At 47.9% G+C, this 23,005-nt stretch overlaps 1 pseudogene; it reads right to left on the bottom strand.

Annotated features, from left to right (window-relative positions):
- Positions 1-17,650: 17,650 nt before the first annotated feature.
- LOC146182722 (uncharacterized) overlaps positions 17,651-23,005 on the bottom strand; it is a 146,205-nt pseudogene continuing 140,850 nt past the window's right edge.

Below are 23,005 nucleotides of genomic sequence, written 5' to 3'. Positions count from 1 at the left end.
GGAAATTGGTCGATAATTCGTAACATCATTTCTATTTCCTCCTTTATATACTGGGCACACCCGGGCTATTTTTAGTTCATCTGGAAACACACCGCTGGTGAAAGTTAGATTTATAATATAAGCTAGAACGTCGCAAATTGATACCGATACATACTTTAACGGTATGGCTTTGATGCCGTCATGGCCGGCGGAAACATTGTTTTTTATTTTACCAATATAAAGAGCTACTTCTTGTGGAACCACAGGCAACAGCACAATAGAATTAGATAAAGGTTCAATGAGGTCACGCATGGAGGGGTTTGATAAAGATTGATCAAAAGTGGGTTTACCAGCTTCAATGAAAAAGTGGTTTATGGTGTTTACTATATCAGTTCCACTGGTCTTGGAATCAGATATAAGAATTTCTGCGTTATCTCTGCACTTCTGCTTGTTTAGTAATTCGTTTATCTCATGCCAAACTTTCTTGGGGTCGTTATATATTCTCGAGAAGCGTTCTATATAGTAAGCCATTTTTGCTGCCTTGAGGTCTTTGTTTAATTTATTTCGGAATTTCTTGAACTCAGTAAAAAGGTTTGCATCACGAGTGCATACAAAGTTATGGTACATTTTATTTTTAACCTGTATTCGTTTATATAACTGCTTATTGACCCATGGCTTTCTGGACTTTCGAAAGCTTTGCTTAACTTGAATTAAAGGAAATGCAGCATTATAACATTCAGTGAACTTTACAAGAAATGTAGTATATGACAAGTTGACATCAGATATGTAATATATATTGTCCCAACTAGTGTTTTCGATTAGAGTTCGAAATTTAAAAAGGTTTGTCTCACTAATATCCCTAGTTACCTTCTCGGCGCTTTTGGATACAATTTTATTGTGGTTCATAGGAAGAAAACAAAAAATCGGGATGTGGTCGCTAATTTCAGAAGATAACAGGCCAGCCTCCGTTTGAGGAGACATCGTATTTGTGACACAAACATCCAAAAGAGAAGCTGTATCAACGGTAACTCTAGTTGGTATAGATATAGCATTTATACAACCATAAGATGCTATAATGTTATTGAATTCATGTGTGTTACAATCATCATGCATTAGATTAATATTAACATCACCCATTATTACAAAAGGCAACCGGAAATTGGCGAGATAGAGCAGTAAACTTTCAAGAAACTTTAAAAAATGCAGTTTTTTCCCAGCAGGAGGTCTGTATATCACAACCACTATGATATCGGACAGTGACACAGCTAAACACTCGACATTGGGATCTATCATCGAAATGTCTTCTAGTACAGACTGTGGATAACAGTTTTTCACATACAAGGCAATACCACCACCTCTCATATTTGGGCGAATGAGCCCATGATGCCGGTAGTTCATGAATGGCAAATGATCATCTTGAGATTTTAACCAAGTTTCGGTAAAGAAAAGCACATCAAACTGCACATTTAATGACCCAAAGAACTCATCAAGACTGTCACGTTTGTTCTTCATACTACGGACGTTAATATGTATGCCAGAGAATCTTTCCATAGAAGTGGCAAACTTGTTGTTAAAGCATCGTGTATCACAATGAATGCAATGGAATGGGCTGTCCATGTCAATGAGATATCAGTCCAGCTATCAGATAAGTCAACACCTAATTAGCCATTTTAGCCAGATCAGATCCTGCAGAGATTTTGATTGTGTCAGATGATTCATCCCTGCGTGCGAAAATCTTGCAGCCATTCGTCCACACAAATTTCCAGCCGAGTTCCTTTTTTCGAGCAATGGTCGCTCCTAGAAGTTTTTTGTTGGCATAGGTCAAGTGTTCATTGACGTAGACACGGCCGCTGTCTGTTTCTGTGAAGCCAAGCTCCTTATTAGACAGCCCATGCTTTCTGGCCTTGGAAAGAAATGCCTGGCGCTTATCTCGGCTCACAAAGCGGACTATGATGTTGGTCTCATCTTTGCGGCTAGTGGGGATTCTATGACACGTGTCAATGTCAATGGAAGAAAGTTCTTCATTAATGAACTCGCCGATTTTCTCTACCACTTCGATTGGTTCAACATCTGACTTTACACCCTTGATTTCTAGGTTGTTTAGGCGACCATACTGCTCAAGTTCTTCAACCCTTAGAGCCAAACGTTTGTTTTCGGCTCTCAAATTCTCATTGCAGCTTACCAGCTCGCTAAGCTCTTTTCTTAGTGCCTTTATTTCAGAGCTGATAACTTTCGTCTCGTCACAAGTGTCGCTGCAGAACTTTAGGCTATCCTTGACAGAACGCAGCTCAGCTCACATTTCACGTTTGAAATCGTCCAGTGCTTTGCGTATATACATGCGGGCGTATATACATGCGTGAAATCGTCCAGTGCGTATATACATGACAGTATATACTAACTCGTGTTGCTAAATTGTGTGAAGCGGAGCGCTTATATCCTTAAAATAAAAGGCTTCTACCGCGCCGACGCCTCCCTCAAAGCGCAGCCAGGCGCAGCTCTCCGCGCGCGGCTGTCCCTAAAGTCCCTCAATAAACTAAAAGTAGCGCCATCTCCTCTCTCCTCCTCCGGCGGCGCCGCTCCTCCTCTCGCATTTCGACCGTGGCTCCACCTACGGGGTGCGCGACTAGCGCGCGCTCTCCGGAGCAGGCGCCCTTCACAGCCGTCTCGATCAGCGCCGCGCGCGCGCCGATCGAGGCGACCGTGCGCCGGGTCTCATCAGAGCCTTGCATTTTGTCGCAATGTGTTCAGGTTAAAATATTACTCACTGCTGAAACATAATTACCGAATGTTGGCAGGGATTTCCCGCCAGAATAGTTTCAGCTGTGAGTGTCATACACCACATATACGCGATTTCGGCGTTGGTTCAACTCGCCGTCATCTCCGTGTGTCCGTAGTTCGTCACATGTGGCCACTCAGCGGCATGCTTTATAAAATTTGTAACTAGGCGGCGGACAGGAACAATTTCGGAACAGTCTGTGTATGGTTTCTTTGCAGCGTTGACTGAATTGCGAGCTGCCGGTAAACTTGAGAAGTGTGGCAGCAGCTGTCTTCCATGTATTTTCAACTTCAGCTGCAGATCAAATTAACTATAGGCGGCGGAAGCTGCAGTCTGTGTGGAGTTTTTGCAGCTTTGATTGACTTGTGAGCTACCAGTAAACTTGGGGAGGGAGGTAGCAGTTATTTTTTTTATATATTTCGCGTTGAGACGGTACCGTGTTCAGCTGCCATGGTGTGTCACCATACGTACACGATTTTGGCGTCGATTTAACTCGCCTTCACATCCTTGAGTCCGTCAGCCGTTGACAAAAGTGCGCAACATGCTTAAAAAAAATTAACTAGGCTGCGGAAGCTGAATTCTGTGTGGTTTTTTCGCAGGTTGGACTGAATTGTAAGCTACCGTGAAACTTGAGAAGCGTGGTAGCAGTTTTTTTTTTATATTTTGCGCTGAAACGGTTCCGTTTTCAACTGTCAGTGCGTGACCCCATTTGTACGCGATGTCTGCGTTGGTTGAACTCGCCTTCACCACCGTGCTTCTATCAGCCGCCGGCCAAAGAGCGCAACATGCTTGAAAAAAAAAATTAAATAGCCAGCGGGAACGATTTAGTAGCAGTCCGCGTGGCAGCAAAACACACGGCGATATGTGCCGCGCGCGCGCCGCCCGCCCCGCTGGAAAGGAGGAAGCTGCACGCCCAGCAAGAAAAAAAGCGCGCGCGCGCACGTGACGGAGCTCGGCCAATGAGAGGGTCGAACGACGAAGGAGAGCGCAGGAGAGGAGGCGGGCGGCAAACTTCACATGTTGGCGCTACTTTTAGTTTATTGAGGGGCTTTAGCTGTCCCCGAACAATGGCGCCGCAGCGGTGGCGACTGGAAGTAGGCGCCTCCCGCCGGTTTCGGGCGACGTAGCAGGCCGCACCTTGTGCGCTTCCAGCGCTTCCATCGAGCGGGCGTGACTATGCCCAAGCCCGCGTAAAAAGAACAAAAAAGAAAACTCGCGACCGCTGCTATCCCCTCTCGTGTAACTTGGCAGCATCTGATGAGCGGGCGGGCCCAACAGTCTCCACGGATGTCATAAGGGAGGTTTGCGAGTGGTGCGCTCGGAGATGTGTCGCCCAAATGAATTGTGAGCGGTCGCCAAGCGCACGCTTAAAAATGATTTGTTAATTATACGCTCCACTCAAAGCTTTGTAATGTGTCTCTAATACTCCCAAACGCCATCTCTATGCATTTCTCGCATTATGATGTTACCGCAAGTAACATTTGTGGAGCTCTTTAACTGCTAGGTGTGAGCGCAAGGACCAACATTTATAAGTCGTAAAGACCAGAAAAGAAATGTAGGGATAATTAAGGGCTCGTTAAGCGATACACACAAGACAGGTTGCGCGCCCTGACAGCACGCTTCGTTAGAGCGCCACAGTATCTGGCCCACATAAAAATGCGGCCGAGTTTGCACTCTTTCAATTTAACACACGCAAGAACTGTGGAATATAACCATCAGCTCGTCGCATACTGCGCATAAAGGTCTCGTGCTTTTCTCTCTCTCTCTCTCTCCTCTTAGGTGCATTCTGACAGGCATCGCTCCTGCTCAATTACTACTGCTTTTAGGTGTTAGCCCCATACTTTTTCACTGCAAAATACCAAGGCTTTGCGTCAAATTTGACGAGTTGAAATACGCTGTGGTAGAGGGCTTCAGATATTCTGAAGATCTAGGTTCAAGGTCGTTCGTTTGCGCGTGTCAACTTCAGCCCAGAAGCGCCTCAGAGGAGGACTCCGCAAAATTAGACCACGGGGGCGTTCAGCTGCTTCGCTGGCGCTTTGTGGATCAGTCTCGTCATGTCTGATGTGCGTGCCGGTACGAGTGCGTCAACGCTTCTGCGCAGGCGCCTGGCTGTGTAGCCATGGTTAACAAAGCTTGCGGTCAGAGAACAAGGTTTGACAAGGACAAACCTCCGCAAGTTTTTAATGCTGGAATGCATTTATAGGCTAGATTTTCAACTTCTTTGCTCGTCACGGTTCCGCCAACAAAACTGTGCAAGACAACCTTAGGTGTCCTTGTGAGACTCAGAGAAATTTCTAAAATCCTCAGTGAAGTTTTCGACGATCACTTCAAACATATCGTGAAGTAAAGTGTATTAACTGTGAACGAATACTTTAATTACGGCTTACAATAACGACATTATAAAATGCAGAACATAGTCTGAGAGAATTTCTAGCGCGTGTGCCCTGGAACTGTTAATGTAAATTGGTTGATAACAAAGGCACATACATCTGTCCCATCTTCGTGGGCACTCGAATCCAGGTCTAAAGGAAGGCAGGAATGTGGCATTCAATGAAGCACTGTAGTGGAGGGTTCAGTAATAATGTCGACTGCCTGGGCCCCTCCGCGGTGGCAAAGTGGTTAAGATGCCCGAATATTGCTCCTCAGTATTTGGGTTCGATCGCGACTGCTGGCGACTGCGTTTCGATGGGGGCGAAAAGGATGGGCGTCCGTGTGCTTTGCAATGTCAGCGCAGGTTAAATATCCCCAGGTGGTCCAAATTACTTGTAGCTCACCACTACACCTTTGTCTTTATTTCTGTTTTCACTCCCACCTTCCTCCCTCGCCTTAGAGCGCGATTGAGGTGTCCAAAGGAAACATGACACATTGCGCCTTTCATTTCCTGTAAACAAATTATTATTACTATTGTTGTCTTTAACGTGCGCTTATATCGCACAGCACACGAGCGCATTTGCGTTTCGCCCTCATCTAAACGTGGCCGATGCATTGCCGCGCTCTGGACGCCCCCTTCATCACCTGCGCTAAAATTGACATCCACGCTAATCACAGTGGTTGCCAGTGTTCATGCGCGAACTACTCGGGCTCACAGCGTTTAACAACCCACTACCAGAAGTGCATCTTGTACAGATTACTTCTTAACAAGGCATGTAGATCAAGCAGGACGAAGAATGTTTTCAATTGCAACATGCCGTTGCGCGCAGACCTGCGCGACACCATTCCTTAGGGGTGATTAAAACTAAGTTTTCTCACAATCTGTACTTCGTGTATGCCAGCAGAAGATGGGCCGGCACGCATGCATTCCTGCAGTGAAATAATGTAGACGTCACATGACGCAAGGTAAACTGGCTGTCGTCAAGCGAGAAATGGACAGATTGAACATTGATATCTTGGGTATCAGCCAGCTCACGTGGACCGGAATGGGACAATTAAATTCCGGCGACCATTGTCTTTTATTGTGGGCAGGAATCCAAGAGAAGGAATGGGGTCGTTCTCATAGTAAACAGAAGAATGGGCAAAGCAGTGCTAGGGTACAACCCCCAAAACGACCCAAAGATTTCACTTCGGATCCAAGGTTACCCTTTCAACATAACAGTTATCCAAGTCTATGCACCAACCACTACTGATAAAGAAGCTGACGTTGAGAGATTTTATGCGGACCTGCAATGCCTTTTTGACCGCACTCCATAATCAGGCGTCCTTTTTCTCATAGGAGACTGGAAAGCTAAGGTGGGGAGTGATGAAATATCCGGAATTACAGGCAAGTTCAGTCTTGGTGAGCCAAATGAAGCTGGGCAGAGGCTAGTACAGTTTTGTCAATAAAACAACCTGACCAGAGCAAATACTCATTTTCAACAGCACAAGAGGCGCCTGTACACATGGACTTGACCGGACGGTCTGTACAGGAATCAGATCGATTATATTCTTTGCCGGCAGAGATGGAGAAGCGCTATACAAGCAGTAAAAACAAGGCCTGGGCCGATTGTGGCTCCGAACATCAGCTTCTTGTTGCCAAATTTGAGCTTCGATTGAGGAAAACGAAGAAAACTTGAAGGCCTTTAAGGTACGATCTGGATCAAATAACCTCAGAATATTGTAGCGTGTGCAACAGCAGCCGCTAGACGGCTGCTCATCGAGAGTCTCGTGCACGGACTCGAAGAAGTGCCCCGTGGCGTTCGAGAAGAAGCTGAAGTTAGCTGCCGTCTCTCGGTGCTCCGACCCTGCTCTTCTGCGCCTGCTAGCTCAACCCCCCATTAAAACCCAACCTTCTGGTTACGCGCCTAAACGGCTACGTGAGACTGGTGGAGGTGAGGCCTTGAACTACATGTTTCGGGCCTCTCGCAGCCGCTCATCGAGTCCCAACCGGCTTCCGCTCGTATCTACACCCGTTCATCGCTGCAGCCGTCGCCTCCGGGGTCTGGCGCCGGAATTCGCTCCTCTACCTGAACCGACGCCAGCTGACCAGCAGTTAGAGACTTCTGCAATGGCCCAGGCAAGTCAGCATCAGTTGCTGCTTCAGCAGCCTCGTACGCCCCCCAGTTTCCATGGCGGTACTTGGGAAGATGTCGACGACTGGATCGACCAGTTCGAGCGAGTGGCGCAATTTAATCAGTGGAACCCGGCTCAGAAGCTGCGCAATGTGTATTTCGCGCTTGAAGACTGTGCTAAAACGTGGTATGAGAATAGGGAGGCCAGTCTTCAAAACTGGGATTCCTTTCGCCAGCAACCACGACCGCCGTGATCGCGCACGCCGCCTCCTAGAAGCTCGTGTGCAACTACCCAACGAGAGTGTGGCCATGTTCGCCGAGGACGTGACGCGTCTTTGCCGACGGGCTGATCCCGACATGACGGAATCAGCGAAGTTGCGCCACCTGATGCAGGGCGTAAAAGAACCCCTCTTCGCTGGTCTGGTTCGGAGTCCACCTCCGAGCCCTGCAGCAAAGATACCGGCGCATGGAGTCTGCCTGTGGTCAGCCCTTCAGCAGTGTGGCCACATTGAACAGGTCCACTGACGATCACTCTCTGCGTGAGCTGATCCGCGAAGTAGTTCGCGAGGAGCTCCTCAAGTTCAATCTTGGATCGCCTAACCCTACTGCCGTGGCTGTCACCGAAGCCGTGCGGGAAGAAATACGTCAGACATTGTCACCGCCTGAGTCACTGTCGGAGCAACGTTCTATGAACTACGCAGCGGCTCTTCGTCGGCCTGCTGTGCCTCCTGCGCAACAGCTTCGTTTCGAAGCACAGCCGCCGCCCACTTTGCAGCCACCGTTCTACCAACCGTCCTACCAGCCGCCATCCCAGCAGAGCCTTGTCATGCAGCCGTCCGCTCCTCAGCCACTGTTCTACCAGCCGCCATCCCAGCAGAGCCCCGTCATGCAGCAACCGGTTCGGAAGGCAGACGTCTGGCGCACTCCTCGCCAACGGCCGCTGTGCTACCACTGCGGAGAACCCGGCCACTTGTACCGTCGTTGTCCATATCGGGAACTCGGTCTTCGGGGTTTTGCGGGTCGGCGAACGCCCTCCAGAAATCGAAGAATATCTGGCAACCCGTGCAACCTCTTCGAGCGACAGTACACAGTCTTCTCCCGTGCGCTACTCGTCACCCGGCCGCCGTGAGTTTAATCATGTGCCGAGGCGCCGATCGCCAAGCCCACACCGGGGAAACTGAAGGCGGCGACCTCAGGAGGGCAGGTTGCTGACGAACGGAATCGATGTCCCGAAGACCCTCCCGTGACGACTCAGCCCGATGCTGTGACTACGATGCCTCCGCCGCCCCATGAACCCGAAACTCCCAGTCAACCTCAAGCCGATCACGTTGTTAGCGCCGACCTTTCCGTTCTCGTCGACGGACACCCAGTAACCGCTTTGGTAGATACCGGAGCAGACTTTTCAATAATAAGCAAGAATTTCGCAGATTGGCTCTCCAAGGTTAAAACTGAATGGCTGGGGCCGCAAATTCGTAATGCTGGCGGTCACCTTATGATGCCGATCGGACGATGCACTGCCCGAGTAACCATCGCCGATTCAGCCTTTGTAGCCGTTTCTTTATCCTGCCGCACTGCTGCAAGGACCTCATACTCGGCACGGACTTTTTACGTGAGCATGGGGCCATTATTAATGTTCCTCGCCGTACTGTCACGTTTTCGACGCCTGCAATGACGACCGCTGACTCCGAACGACGCCACGCACCTTTACGCATCGTTGACGCGGATGTATCTATGCCGCCACGTTCGTCTGCTCTCGTCACAGTCAGGTGCAACGACCAGTCCTGTGCTGCCGTCGTTGCCGAACAGAACACAGAGCTTCTGTTACATCATGGAGTCTGTGTTGCACGCGGTATAGTTCATCTCACTAATGGTCTAGCTCACGTGCTGATTACGAACTTCGGGAACGAATGGCAACGCATCGCTAAAGGCACCACGGTAGCCTACGTTGAAGGTGTCGCAGAAGCAGCCCACGACTGCTTTGTTCTTGAGACCAACACGTCTGCCAGCCAAACGCCCAACTTCGACCCTGATGTGAATCCCGCTCTATCACCGGCAGAGAAGGACAGACTCGTCGGGCTACTCTTTCAGTTTCAAGACTGCTTGTCATCCGTCTCCGCGGTTAAACAGACGCCCTTGACCAAGCACCGCATAATAACTGACGACCGCACCCGACCAGTCCGACGGAACCCCTACCGAGTGTCACCGCGGGAACGCGAAGTCATTGCTCAACAGTTAGACGAGATGTTAAATGACGGTGTCATACAACCGTCGAGGAGTCCCTGGGCTTCGCCTGTTGTCCTCGTTAAGAAGAAAGACGCAAGTTTAAGGTTCTGTGTGGACTACCGTAAGCTCAATCAAGTCACAAAAAAAGACGTCTACCCGCTGCCACGCATTGATGACTCTTTAGACCGGTTGCGCCACGCGCGCTACCTTTCATCGCTTGATCTTAAGAGCGGTTACTGGAAGATCGAAGTGGATGAACGTGATCGCGAGAAGACAGCGTTTGTCACGCCCGACGGACTTTATGAATTCAAAGTCCTACCTTCCAGCGACATTCCAGCGAATGATGGACGCAGTTCTATCTGGTCTTAAGTGGCAGATGTGTCTAGTCTACCTGGACGACGTTGTTGTGTTTTCACCAACGTTCGAGGAACACCTCCAACGTCTCTCCGCTGTGCTACGGGCTATCAGATCTGCCGGCCTCACGTTAAAACCACAAAAGTGTCACTTTGGCTATGAAGAGCTCCTGTTCTTGGGCCACGTCGTCAGCCATCGAGAAGTTCTTCCCGATCCCGCTAAAACAACAGCCGTCACCAAATTCCCTACTCCATGTAACAAGAAGACAGTTCGCCGTTTCTTGGGCCTCTGCGCCTATTACCGCAGGTTTATTGAAAACTTTTCGCGCATTGCCGCTCCATTGACACGTCTCACCCGAGATGATGTCACCTTCACCTGGACGGACGAAGAACAAAAGGCATTCGACGAGTTACGGCATCGCTTGCAGACAACACCTGTGCTTGCCCATTTCGATGCGAATGCCGAGACTCTGGTCCACACAGATGCCAGCAACATGGGTCTAGGCGCTGTACTCGTCCAGTGGCAAGACGGTGCCGAGCGAGTTATCGCATACGCCAGCCGGACTTTGTCCCGTGCCGAATCGAACTATTCCACCACCGAAAAAGAATGTCTGGCTGTCGTATGGGCGGTGATGAAATTTCGACCCTATCTTTATGGCCGGCACTTTCGGGTTGTGAGTGACCATCACTCTTTGTGCTGGTTAACGAACTTGCCAGACCCCTCCGGACGCCTTGCACGATGGAGTTTACAGCTACAGGAGTTCGACATGACCATCGTGTATAAGTCTGGACGCCGACTGCTTGTCCCGTTCACCTGTCGAGGCTGCGCGGGAAGACGAAGAACCAGACTTCCCCCTTATCGCAACCGTCGACGCGCTCACTGTTTCGCAGCAGCAACGTGACGATCCTGCTCTCGCACCATTTATCAATTTTCTGGAAGCGCGCTCTACAGAAGTTCCCCGTCTCTTCGCCAGAAGGCATTCATCGTTTTGCATGCTAAACAATGTTTTATACAAGATCAACTTCGCTCCGACGGGAAGAGATTACCTCCTCGTCGTACCAGAGTCTGTTCGCGAAGAAATCTTACAGGCATGTCATGACGAGCCCACCGCGGGTCACCTGGGGTATGCTCGAACTCTGGCCCGAATTAAAAAGAGTTATTACTGGCCAAACCTTGCGACCGCAGAACGACATTACGTGAGGACATGCCATGATTGCCAGCGACGGAAAACACCGCCTGTGAAACCGGCCGGTGTACTGCATCCTGTTCAAGTGCCAAGATACCCATTCGAACAAGTTGGCATAGATCTGTTGGGCTTTTTTCCAATTTCTGATTCGGGCAACAGGTGGATAATTGTCGCTACAGATTACCTCACGCGTTACGCTGAACCGAAGGCTCTCCAGCGCGGTACAGCAATCGAGGCAGCGAAATTTTTCATCGAACGCATCGTCCTGAGGCACGGCGCCCCGACAGTTATAATAACGGACCGAGGCACTGCTTTCACTGCCAAGCTACTGGAATCTGTCATGCAACTAAGCGGCACTACCCATCGCAGGTCAACCGCCTACCATCCACAAACTAATGGCTTAACAGAACGTCTGAACAAAACTCTCGCCGACATGATGTCCATGTACGTGGATGTTGAACATCGGTCGTGGGATAACGTCCTGCCGTACGTCACGTTTGCGTACAACACGGCGCAGCAGGAAACAACGCAAATGACGCCGTTCTCCTTATTGTATGGCCGCGAAGTTTCGACAATGCTCGAAGTCATGTTGCCCCACGACGGCTGTGACCTCGAAGTTGGCGCCGAGGAGTTCACTCAACGCGCAGAAGAAGCGCGACAGCTGGCGAGGGCACGCATCCGGAACCAGCAAGGTCGAGACGCCCAGCGTTACGATCACCGCCTCCGTGTAGTGACTTTCGAACCGGGCGATAGAGTGTGGCTTTGGACTCCGATTCGACGTCGGGGACTATCCGAAAAACTTCTGAAGCAGTACTTTGGCCCATACAAAGTGCTCCGTCAGCTGAGCGACGTCACGTACGAAGTGCTTCCGGACGGCTTTTCTTCTACTCGTCGCCAGCAGAAATCCGAGGTTGTCCATGTCGTGCGCATGAAGCCGTACTTTTCGCGAGGAAATTAGCGCACCGCCTACCGCATGTTTCTTGCTTTATTTTTTTTTATCTTTGCTTTCGAATTCATCAAGTTGACATTTATTTTTTTTAGAGAGGGGGGCAATGTAGCGTGTGCAACCGCAGCCGCTAGGCGGCTGCTCAACGAGAGTCTCGTGCGCGCACTCGAAGAAGTGCCCCGTGGCGTTCGAGAAGAAGCTGAAGTTAGCTGCCGTCTCTCGGTGCTCCGACCCTGCTCTTCTGCGCCTGCTAGCTCAACCCCCCATTAAAACCCAACCTTCTGGTTACGGGCCTAAACGCCTACGTGACAATATGCTGTGGAAGTGAGGAATCGATTTCAAGAATTAGATCTAGAAGACAGAGAGCCTGAAGAGATGTGGACTGATATTCGTGATATAATACAAGAAGTTGCTACTAAGGTAGTTCCAAAGCAACAGAAATGCAAGAAAGCAAACTTGTTATCTGAACAGACTTTGCAAATAGCTGAGAAAATGAGGATGGCAAAAGTTATGGGGGAAAGAGAAAGATACAAGGTTCTCAATGCGGATTTTCAGAAAATAGCAAGGAGTGATGAGAATGCCTTCCTGAACATACAGTGCCAAGCAGTTGAGGACAACAACCAATTAAGGAACACAAGAGCTCTGTATCAGACAATCAAAGATATCAAAGGAAGCTTCTATGCTAAGCTGGGCGTGATAAAGGACAAACGAGGCAAGGACCTCACTGAAGCCTCAGAGATAAAGAAGAGGTGGGAGGAATACACAGAAGAACTGTACAAGAAGGACCCGGATGTGCAAACCCAACATAAGACGGTGAAGAGTGAAGTTGAATGGGCCTTAGCCAGCCTTGCAAAGAACAAAGCTTGCGGAATTGATGGCATTCCAGCTGAGTTGCTTCAAAACCTCAACCATGACGACGCTGTTAACATTCTGCATACATTATGTCAGAAGATTTGGACAACCCTGCAGTAGCCACAGGATTGGAGGAGGTCAGTTTACAACTCCATTCCAAAGAAAGGCGGTGCCAAAGATTGTTCCAACTACCGCACGATTGCGCTTATTTCGCATGCTAGCAAGGTGATGTTGAAAATCCTCCAAGGTAGTCTGCAGCAGTATATGTATCGGGAACTTCCGGACGTGCAAGCTGGGTTTCGCAAGGGCAGAGGAACTAGAGACCAGATTGGCAACCTTCGCTGGATCATGGATAAAGCAAGAAAGTTCCAGAAACCCATCTACTTCTGCTTTATTGATAATGCAAAAGCGTTTGACTGCGTAGATCACAGTAAATTGTGGCAAGCTCTCCAAGAGATGGGAGTTCTAATTCACCTCATCTCTCTCCTCAGGAACCTGCATGAAGGGCAAGAGGCCACAGTCAGAACTGGGCTGGGTCTTACTGATTGGTTTCCGATTGAGAAATGAGTCAGACAAGGCTGCATACATTCGCCCTGCCTATTTAACCTATTCGCCGCGAGATCGACCTAGAGGTGGCGCCACCGTCACTCCGGTAGTGTGGATTGGCAGCCGGCGGCACTAGCAGAAACGCACGCTGCGTAGGTCTGCTTCCGAGTTTACGGCGGGTTTGTTGGCGATGAAAACGTGTCTTCTGCAGTATTTCTGCAATATTGCAGAAAACGATCTAATGATTTCGCCAATGCAGCAGAAGAAGAGCGGATTTTAGGAAAACAAAGCACGCAACCATCAGACTTCAGGATTTACTTTGCACGTTTCTTGCGCTGTACCGCGCTCACGCGCCTAATGCTTGGGCCTGCCTAATGACAGCTTTGTTTTTCTTATCGACTTTTAAACAGTTTGCGCGTGTCTCATGCGAGTGAGACAGGCAAATTTAGTGTCAAGCCCACGCAGATACCTGCAATACTTTAGATTGAATTGAGAAAGCCTGGTTCATATTATATCGTACTTGACTCGAGGATTAAGCGGGTTAAATATAGCATTGGCAGCGCACTGCATGGCGAGTTGCTTTAGACTGAGTGCACATTAACTATGGCCCCAGACAACCACGCACAAGTATTCCCAAAAAATGAGATCACGCCGACACTCCACAGGAAACCTCGCCGCACAGGAAAGCTGATTGTTCACGTGTACAGCGCTGAGTGGATTGAATTTACCGAGATGCTTTTTGCGGCCACTGTCATAGAAGGTGATAGTGTATTACTGCATGCGTCAATAACTGTAAATGATTTCCTGAAACCGAGGAAAGTATAAGGGATTTCTGATATGTGTGATGTTAATATATAACGGTAAATTAGTAGTGTAACTATTTTGTTTTGCAATGCCAATAAATTTCACCGTGTGAGAGAACTTTTACACACTTGACAAAATTTACAATAATCAGCGATTAATTTTCAGTAACGTTAAAGTACAAGCTACGAATTACTCGCTGCGAAGACATCCTTATAAACTGCGCATGGGCACTGTCATGTTCTAGGAAGCAATTATACAGGCTGAAAATTTCTTTATCACTAATTATTTAGCAGTGACTAAATCTTATGCGAAGTAAAATATTAGGGTTGCTTCCAAAACAGATGTCAGATATTCCGAAAGAAATAGAGGTCATCTTATCATGCGACTATAAAGATGTATTTATTCCCGAACTAAACACTGACATTTAAGCCCGCATGAAGCTGTTTTACTCCCCTTGTCAGAAACGACGAGTTTGCTCGGAAGACAGCACTTGGACGAAAAGTGATTATAATGATTATAATAGGCTACCAGTAAAGTACATTAATCTAGGTGTATTATGTAATATTTAGGGTAACAATTAGGTGCAGGGAATATGTTTCTCGAACGTTCGAGCATTTCTCTAAAGCAAAATGCGCTCACTAAAACTTTTACGGATGCACAGAAGCCTTCAACAACAACAAAAAAAGAAAAGAAATATTGGCCCGTGTTTAACGCATAGCGGCATCAGCTATGACGGATGATTGCAGAGGCTGGTTTTGGTGTCGTTTGTTCTTTTTACATTATTAACACCACATTTACCACGTGGGATTGTTTATTGTGCAGTCAAACCTCGCAGCAGAGGAGCGCCTTTCGAAACGGTTGTGATTGAATCCCCCGTTCTCGAAACCAGCAGTTGAGCGGCCTAACCATTGAGACACCGCGACAGAAATTTAAAAGCAAAAAAAAAAAGTACTCACACAACTCTATCGTGAATACAGAAGGCATAGTAGACATAGAGTGGTCTGTTCAAACTGCATTCTGCTATATGAAGCAGTCTGTGGTTGCATATGTTTCAGTAGCTGCGGTATTCCAAACAGAAACGGGAATATGCGATTTCTGAGCGTTTGCATTAATTTTTATTGACGGCAGCGACCTGTTTTGCTTTGACACGGCGGTAACGACAGTACCACTTCGTTTGAGACATTGCATGTCAAAGGATCTCAAGCGCCGAAGACCGCGATGGATGATGTCCTTATCCAAGCATGACATGCTCGATACGGACAAATATTTTTTTTTAATGAAGCGTGGGGTTATAGAGTGTTCATATTTATTTTGCAAGATGCATATAGGTAAGCAAAAGCTCACAGGAACTGCGAAACAAACAAAAACACTCCTGTACACGCCGCACGCGCGCGTAAATCACTGCGGGCTAGCACGCGACGCGAAAACGCATCCACACTGAGTAGGTTTTGCCGCTGAGCCGCAAGGTGGCGACTCTGCTCGATCTCGAGGCCAATATGCTGAGTGCATCATGAGGAAGGCCGGTCTGGAGGAGTCTTCAGCTGGAGTGAAGATTGCTGGAAAAGCTATCAACAACCTCAGATATGCGGATGATACCACTTTAATGGCAGAAAGCGAAGTGGAACTCAAGAGACTTCTGATGCGCGTACAAGAAGAGAGTAAGAAGTTTGGGCTTAAACTGAACATTAAAAAAAAAGATCATGGCGTCTTGCCCTATCAAGTCCTGGAGCATCAATGGACATGAAGTGGAAGCTGTGACAGATTTTCTCTTCTTGGGATCCAAGATTACCCCGGAAGGAGACTGCAGCCATGAAATTAGGCGAGGCCTGTTTCTGGGAAAGAGAGCGATGGTTAGCATTGCCGCCTAGTAAAAAGCAGAGACATTAGTCTGCCAACCAAGATCCGTATAACTCGTACTATGGTCTTTCCAGTTGAGATGTATGGATGCGAGAGTCGGACTGTGAAGAAGGTTGACCGCCAGAGAATTGACGCGTTTGAATTGTGGTGCTAGCGGAGACTCTTGAGAGTTCCTTGGACTGCCAGAAGATCAAATCAGTCGATATTGTCGACCATAAACCCTGACTGCTCATTGGAGGGTCAAATTCTAAAGTTAAAGCTTAGCTGCTTTGGTCATCTGATGAGAAGAGAGGAGTCGCTGGAGAAAGATTTGATGTTGGGAAAAGTTGAGGGTCGCCGGAGAAGGGGTAGGCAGCGAACGCGATGGTTAGATGGCATCCTCGAGGCGCTGCAGATGAAGTTATGTGACGTTAAGAAGATAGTGAAAGACCGGAAAGCGTGGTGTGACATGGTCAATAGGGTCACGAAGAGTCGGACACGACAGAACTGAACTGAGCCCTGATCGGTTAACAAAGCTTGCATCAGATAGCTATGTTTGACCATGATAATCCTCTGCCATTTTTCCACATGCTGACGCGCTGGTTTCTATTCTTGGTGACTCAATTTTCGCTACGTATTGCCCTCCTGGTCCTTCTTGCCCGCTCAGCACGCGTTTGCTTTTTAAACTTTTTCCCCGTCCCTCTGATAACCGGGTGGCGTGAATGGGGGAGTGGGCGCATACTTGCGCTCTGCATGCTATATTCTGCTATTTTTTCTGTTTCTGACAACGTGTGCCCCGGCGCTTTGGTTCTTCTGCATGCGCTTTTGGTTTTCCTTTCATTTTTCCCCTCATTTCCGAGCTGCCGCAGATGGAGCGTATGGGCAGCTTCAAATGGTGGCTAATTTAGGCGACCAGTGGCTCGGAGGTATCGAGCTCCCCTTCCCTCCCCTAAAAATACTTTGCTGTGCACTTATAAACTCGGCTTGACGACCTAGCATTGTAAATGAAATGCGGCAAATGTTGCAAAAAGTGAATACGCTCATAGGCGTGCCCCTCCTCGACATGCGCTCGCGCCTCGATTTCTACAACTGCTCTCCGCGCGTTCTACTTTTTACATCGTGCTGAATATGAAAGGAAACGATCAGAAAAGGAAACATTTTGTTATGTTTCATTTTGCGCATTAGAGCGAAAATTCTTGGCCCAGGCCCAGGTAGTGGAGAAGAGGGATAGGCCATGCGGTGGCTGTCAGCGGTTTTTCAGCAAATTTGAGCGTAGAAACTTTAATGAGAAATGAAATGCACGAAAGCCTATCAGAGAATACTGTTACGAGGCGGAAAGCCGGTGAACATAGCAGAACAGAGGAAAGATGACCGATGACTGTGAGATGATTTAATTATTCGCCGCCGGCCTAGCGCCAGTGATTCTGCCCACGCTACTGCCCACTTCCGCGTCCGTAACCGAGCGATCATCCCGATCGTAGACGAGGAAGTTTGTCGATCTGCATGATATCCACGGCATGACGATGTGTGGTAATTGATGGAGAACAGGACGAAGGAAGACGACAACGGCTTGCCGCCACGATGATTCCCCGCAGAATCCTGGTCCAGGACGCTTTTCGGGCCACCGGCCGCCCAGATTCGGTAGCCGAAGCCAAGGCAAAACCTCATGGTGTCAGTGGGGAGAGGTCCTCATACGTGGTGTCGTCTAGTGTCGGTGGGGTCTTTCTGGTCAGCGCCTGGGCAGTGAGGTCATAAGGTCTGTCGGTTCTCTCCTTGTGTCCTGTGGTCGTGTGGTGGGCGTCTCGGGTCGGTGGGATCATTTGGTCTCTCCTGCGTCGTGTCTTATGGTCTGGGCGGGCGACGGAGCCGAGGAACGGCATGGTCGCGTCGGGTCCGGCAGGCAGGGCAACAGCCAGGCGATGCGCTCCATGGAGCACGCTGCCGACGGCGCAAGAAGACACAGGGCGCCAAAGCTCCGTGCCAGGCTGACGAATGATGATGACGCACCCTGCACCTCCACCCAAAAGCTTACCAGGCTGCAAGCCGATAAACACAGGAGAATAGAGAGAAGATGGCCGATTACTGGGAGATTTAATGAATCGCGGCCGCCCTAGCGCCAGTGCTCCTGCCCACGCCACTGCCCGCTTCTTCCTCGTCCATAACATTATGAATAGGAAATCATTATGCAAACGCGTTAACCGCTCCCGTATTTTGTTATCTTCGCCACCAAGTTTCCAATATCAAGCGAGCGGAAAACTTGCCTATTAAAGGCACCTGCCTCCTGCTTGTCCACGTCTTTGCGCCGTTTTATTTCGCGTAGTATGAACCAGTTCTAGTTATTGATTTTGTACCGTCTGTTGCAGAAGTTTGCGGCCCAACGCGCCGGGCAGAGGAGCAGTATCGCTCCCGAGAGGCGGCGCTGCGCCCGCCGGCGCTGCCTGGTGACGTAGCTATAAAGAGTGAGGAGACTTGTTCTCTTCCCCTCATCCCGCGGCTGAGAGCAAAGATGTGCGATATCAACCGCGGGATGAGGGGAAGAGAACAAGCCTCCTCACTCTTTATAGCTACGTCACCAGGCAGCGCCGGCGGGCGCAGCGCCGCCTCTCGGGAGCGATAATGCTCCTCTGCCCGGCGCGTTGGGCCACAAACTTCTGCAACAGACGGTACGTGCTGAGCCGCAAGCGCAGAGCTGAGCGGGAGCAAGGGAGCGCAGCTCGCTCATTCCGCGCACTCAAATCAGTGAAATAATGATGTACTATAGGCAACAACACCAGGGTGTAAGCTTTTCAGCGTGCGCTCAGCACCTCCAAAATCTCATCCAACGCCCCCCCCCCCCCCTCCCATCTCTCCCGCACACACATACACAAAGAAATGAAATACGTTTGTACGATGCATGCAAAGCAGTCGTGTACACTTCTTCCTGTACGCTGCGCGCCCGCTCCCCATTCACCCAACCAGGTTGTCAGACAGGCGGGCAAAAAATTAAAAAAAAAAAAAAAAACAATTGCCTGCTGAGAGGACAAGGTGGACCGGGCGAGCAATACGTAGCCGTGACGTAGGTTCTGCGTCGCTCTTGTTGCCACGTAATCCTCCCCGTCCGACATACCTTGTATTCTTACGTTTCAGCTTGTTTTTACTTCTAACTTTAAACATCGGTTGCTGCACTAAGCAAAAAGTTTAGGATAACAACAATTTGCAGTGAAAGAAAGAAGACCTTATGAGTTCAGCATTCTTGCTTTTAACGCAATAAACCGCATACACATGGAAGAAATCTCAAGATTGATTTCCAAATCATAGTAAACTTTGTAGAATGACATTCGGGCACGCATACTGATATACTGCCTTTCAAACACTTCGTTTCAGGGTGCGATCAGCTTTGAGAACTTCTGTAGTGTGTCGTGATGAGACAACGCCACCACCTCATATGACCGTAGAGAATGAAGACTACTCATGTCCCCCATGGGATGGATGGATGGGGTGGAATATAGGAGCCTCGCTTAGACAACATAAGCGCAAGAATTCTTCAAAACAATTTGCCATTCTTGACTTTATTCGAAGCAGCACTGCTGGTATCGAGGGAGGGCGTGCAAAGCGCGGTCTTCCTAAAGTCCAGGGGCTTTAGGTCTTTCTAGCTCTTCCTAGAGTCGCTCACGGATGGATGGAATATAGGAGCGTCCCCTTTGAAACGGGGTGGTAGCAATAGCTATCATGCTTATTTTTCTCCCTGTATCTTAATTTCTGATTCAGGTTAGTTAACTAAACCATCATTCTATTTATTAAATATTTGTTTCTACATTACTAACATTATATCACTTCTCTGCTTTTAAGCCACCAATCTTCCAGTCGTTTTTTGCTAGTTTCCACCGCCGGTTTATTCATCCGGCAACTGGTATCTCTAAACCCCAGAGCTTGAGGAACAGTGACGGCACCTGCATCAACTTCCGGATGTATACCATTACATTCGAGTATAATATGGTCAATTGTTTCACTGGAGTTACCACATACAGCACATGCGTCATCTTCATTGTTAAATTTCTTTTAGTAGCTGCGTGTTCTAAGGCACCCTGATCTAGCTTCAAAAAGTAGGGCACTGCCTCTTGAGTTATCAAAGAAAGCTTCCTTCCCGATCTGAATTTTCCACTTTCGGTATAATTGCACACTCTGTTTCTTTTCCATCGAATTTATCCAGTTTTTACCTTCTGTGTTTTTCACCTATTGCTTAATGCTCTTTATTTCTCCGTCCTTGTGACTAGCATACTTCTAGATAGTTGCCTAGTTCATTTCCTCCATTGTGAGTCAACGCATTTTAAGTACAGGTATTTAAATACTTTAGCTGCCCATCTGTTACTGTCCAATTTCCTCAGGCGTTCCAAATATAATATTGTACTCTGAGCTTCCCGTACTTCGAAACATGCCCAGCCCATATCTCCCTGTACCGCCACATTTGTGGTTTTGCCGTGGGCACCTAGTGCTAATCGTCCAACGGCTCTCTGACCTATTTTTAATGTCGACTGTAACTCTGATTTTAGGCACAAAACCGCATTTCCGAAAGTAAGTCAGGGCACCATAATTACTTTCCAAATACCCCTCAAAGCCTCATACCTGGTGTATCCCCACAATGCCCTATGCTTCATTATCCCGGCATTCCTTCTCCCCTTTGGCCTTAAGCGATTGCTCGTGCTTTCCAATGTATGCCAATCCTTCGTTTACCCATATTCCAGATATTTATATTCTGCTACTCTGAGTATTTCCTGGCCTTGTATTTTAAGACCCTGATCAGTTGAGCCGTTAAACATCATCAGACCCGACTTCACAGAACTAAAACTGAAGCCTAGAGCGCCCCCTTCATCTCCGTAATACTTAACTAGACTTTGCCATTCTTCCAGACTCTCAGCTAGCAGCACAATATCGTCTACATACATCAAACCGGGGAGGCGCTGCTCAACATCCTTTCTACCTAATCTATATGACAGGTTAAAACCTAGGTTACTGTCTTCTATCCTTCGTTCCAGGTTTATCATATAAAGCATGAACAGCAGCGGTGGTAGAGGACAGCCTTGTCTTAATCCTTTGCATACTTTGACATCTTCCGTACTTCTTATCCCTTCCCATGTAATTTCAACTTTGTTATCCCGGTATATTTCCTGTACTAACTGTATTACCTCATTACCGATACCTTCTTCTTTTAGTATGCTCCACAGGAGTTCCCTGTTTACGTTGTCGTACGCCCCGTTTATGTCCAGGAAGGCCAAATACAAAGGTGTATTTTCCACTCTAGATATATCGATGCATTGGGTAAGCACGAACAGGCTATCATCTAAGCGCCTACTATTTCTAAAGCCGTTCAGAAGTTCTCCGAATATCGTGTTACTTTCTACCCATGCTTGCACCTTTAAATTCACCGCCTGCATGGCCAACCTGTACATAACCGATGTTATGGTAATCGGCCTGTAGGATTTTATGTGCATTCCTTCTTCTTTCCCTTTACAATTCAAATTCATTTTGCTCTGCCGCCGGCTGTCCGGAATTTGCTTATTCGTAATGACTATTTCCAAAGCTTTTAATAACGTTTTCTTACTTTTTGAACCAAGTGCATTAATCAGCTTGATCGGAATTCCATCTATTCCTGTAGATGCGTTTTTAGGAATACTTTATTCTGCCTTTTTCCAGTTTAGATTGGTCAGTTCTAAGCTGCTTTGTATTCTGGTACCTTGCGTTGCTTTCTGATTTGCGGAGATTACCCTATCGTCGCTCTTAAATTACGGGGCTATAACTGATGTAATGTAGTTCACTGCGTTATCGCCCTTTAAACAATTTCCCTCGTTATCTTGAATCCGATCCTGCTTTCTTTGATTCTTCTTCCCTAGCCAGCTTTTACGGTTCCAGAATTTTCTTGCTCCGTCTCTAGAGGCATCGTGTATGTCAGCCATCCAGCGATCGGTATACTGCCTTATTTTACTTTGAACGAGGGCCTGTACCTCAAGTTTCTTTTGTCGATATGATTCCCATTTTTGGTGGATTTCCTCCTGAGATACCTGTGCTTTCTTTGCCACTCGGTGTTCCCTTGAAGCAGCCCATCGTTGTGCAATAGCTTCCCTGATTTCCTTATTCCACCAGCTCCGTGGCTTCCTCTTTCCATTCCAGCGGTTTGCTACTTTAACATCCTTAACTTTCCTCCTTATGAGTAGTTCTACCTGTTCATAATCCCAGTCTTCCATGGGGCTTTTCTCTATTGCTTCCTCTATGTCTGCTGCTATCTGCGCTATTTGATCGTCGTTTAATTTTGTGTTTACTTTTTATCTAAGTTCCATTTTTCTTTTCATCAAGGGCCCCATCTGCAGACTAATACGTTTATGATCACTTTCCAGACCACGCTCCCTTTCTTCGTCTATTTCCATTTTTGTGACCTTTTTATAAATTTCCTGCGACATTAGACAGTAGTCAATGGTCGTCTGCCTGTTGCGGAATTCCTACCTGATTTGGCCTTCGCATTTTGTTTCTCTATTTACTATAACTAGATCGTGTCGCTCACAGAAATCTAGCATTAGCTTCCCGTTACAATCCGTGTATTCATCCAGATTGTCGATGTGGCCGTTCATGTCCCCCAGCAGAATAATATTGGCCCCGTCCCCAAACTGGCTTACATCGTCACTGAGACATTTAACAAGATCCTTGTTTTCTTGCCTGCATTGGCATCCTTTTCATAACTAAACTACCCCTAGCCATGTCGTTACGGCGGCAATTGTTCCTGATATCCAGATATGTTCTTTACAAAATGATTTAATTATTTGCCAATTTGTTCCCTGGTGTATCAACATACCTACCCCTCCACCCTATTTTTCCGTTCTCGTTCTGTTGCACCCTTCCCAGACGTAGGCTTCTATAAACGGCGGATCTTCTATTTCCCTGAGATGAGTCTCGCAAAGAGCGTACACACCTATTTCATCATCCTTCAACTATTGTTCTATCTCTAGCCATTTCGCTCTTTTTCTACCTGCTTGCATGTTTATGTAGCTGAT

The sequence above is a fragment of the Amblyomma maculatum genome, chromosome 7 (assembly GCF_055883805.1).
Source record: "Amblyomma maculatum isolate TAMU_Amacu chromosome 7, ASM5588380v1, whole genome shotgun sequence".
Classification (NCBI taxonomy): Eukaryota; Metazoa; Arthropoda; class Arachnida; order Ixodida; family Ixodidae; genus Amblyomma; species Amblyomma maculatum.
Note: the sequence above shows the minus strand (reverse complement) of the source record. Positions and strands in the feature narration are given on the sequence as shown.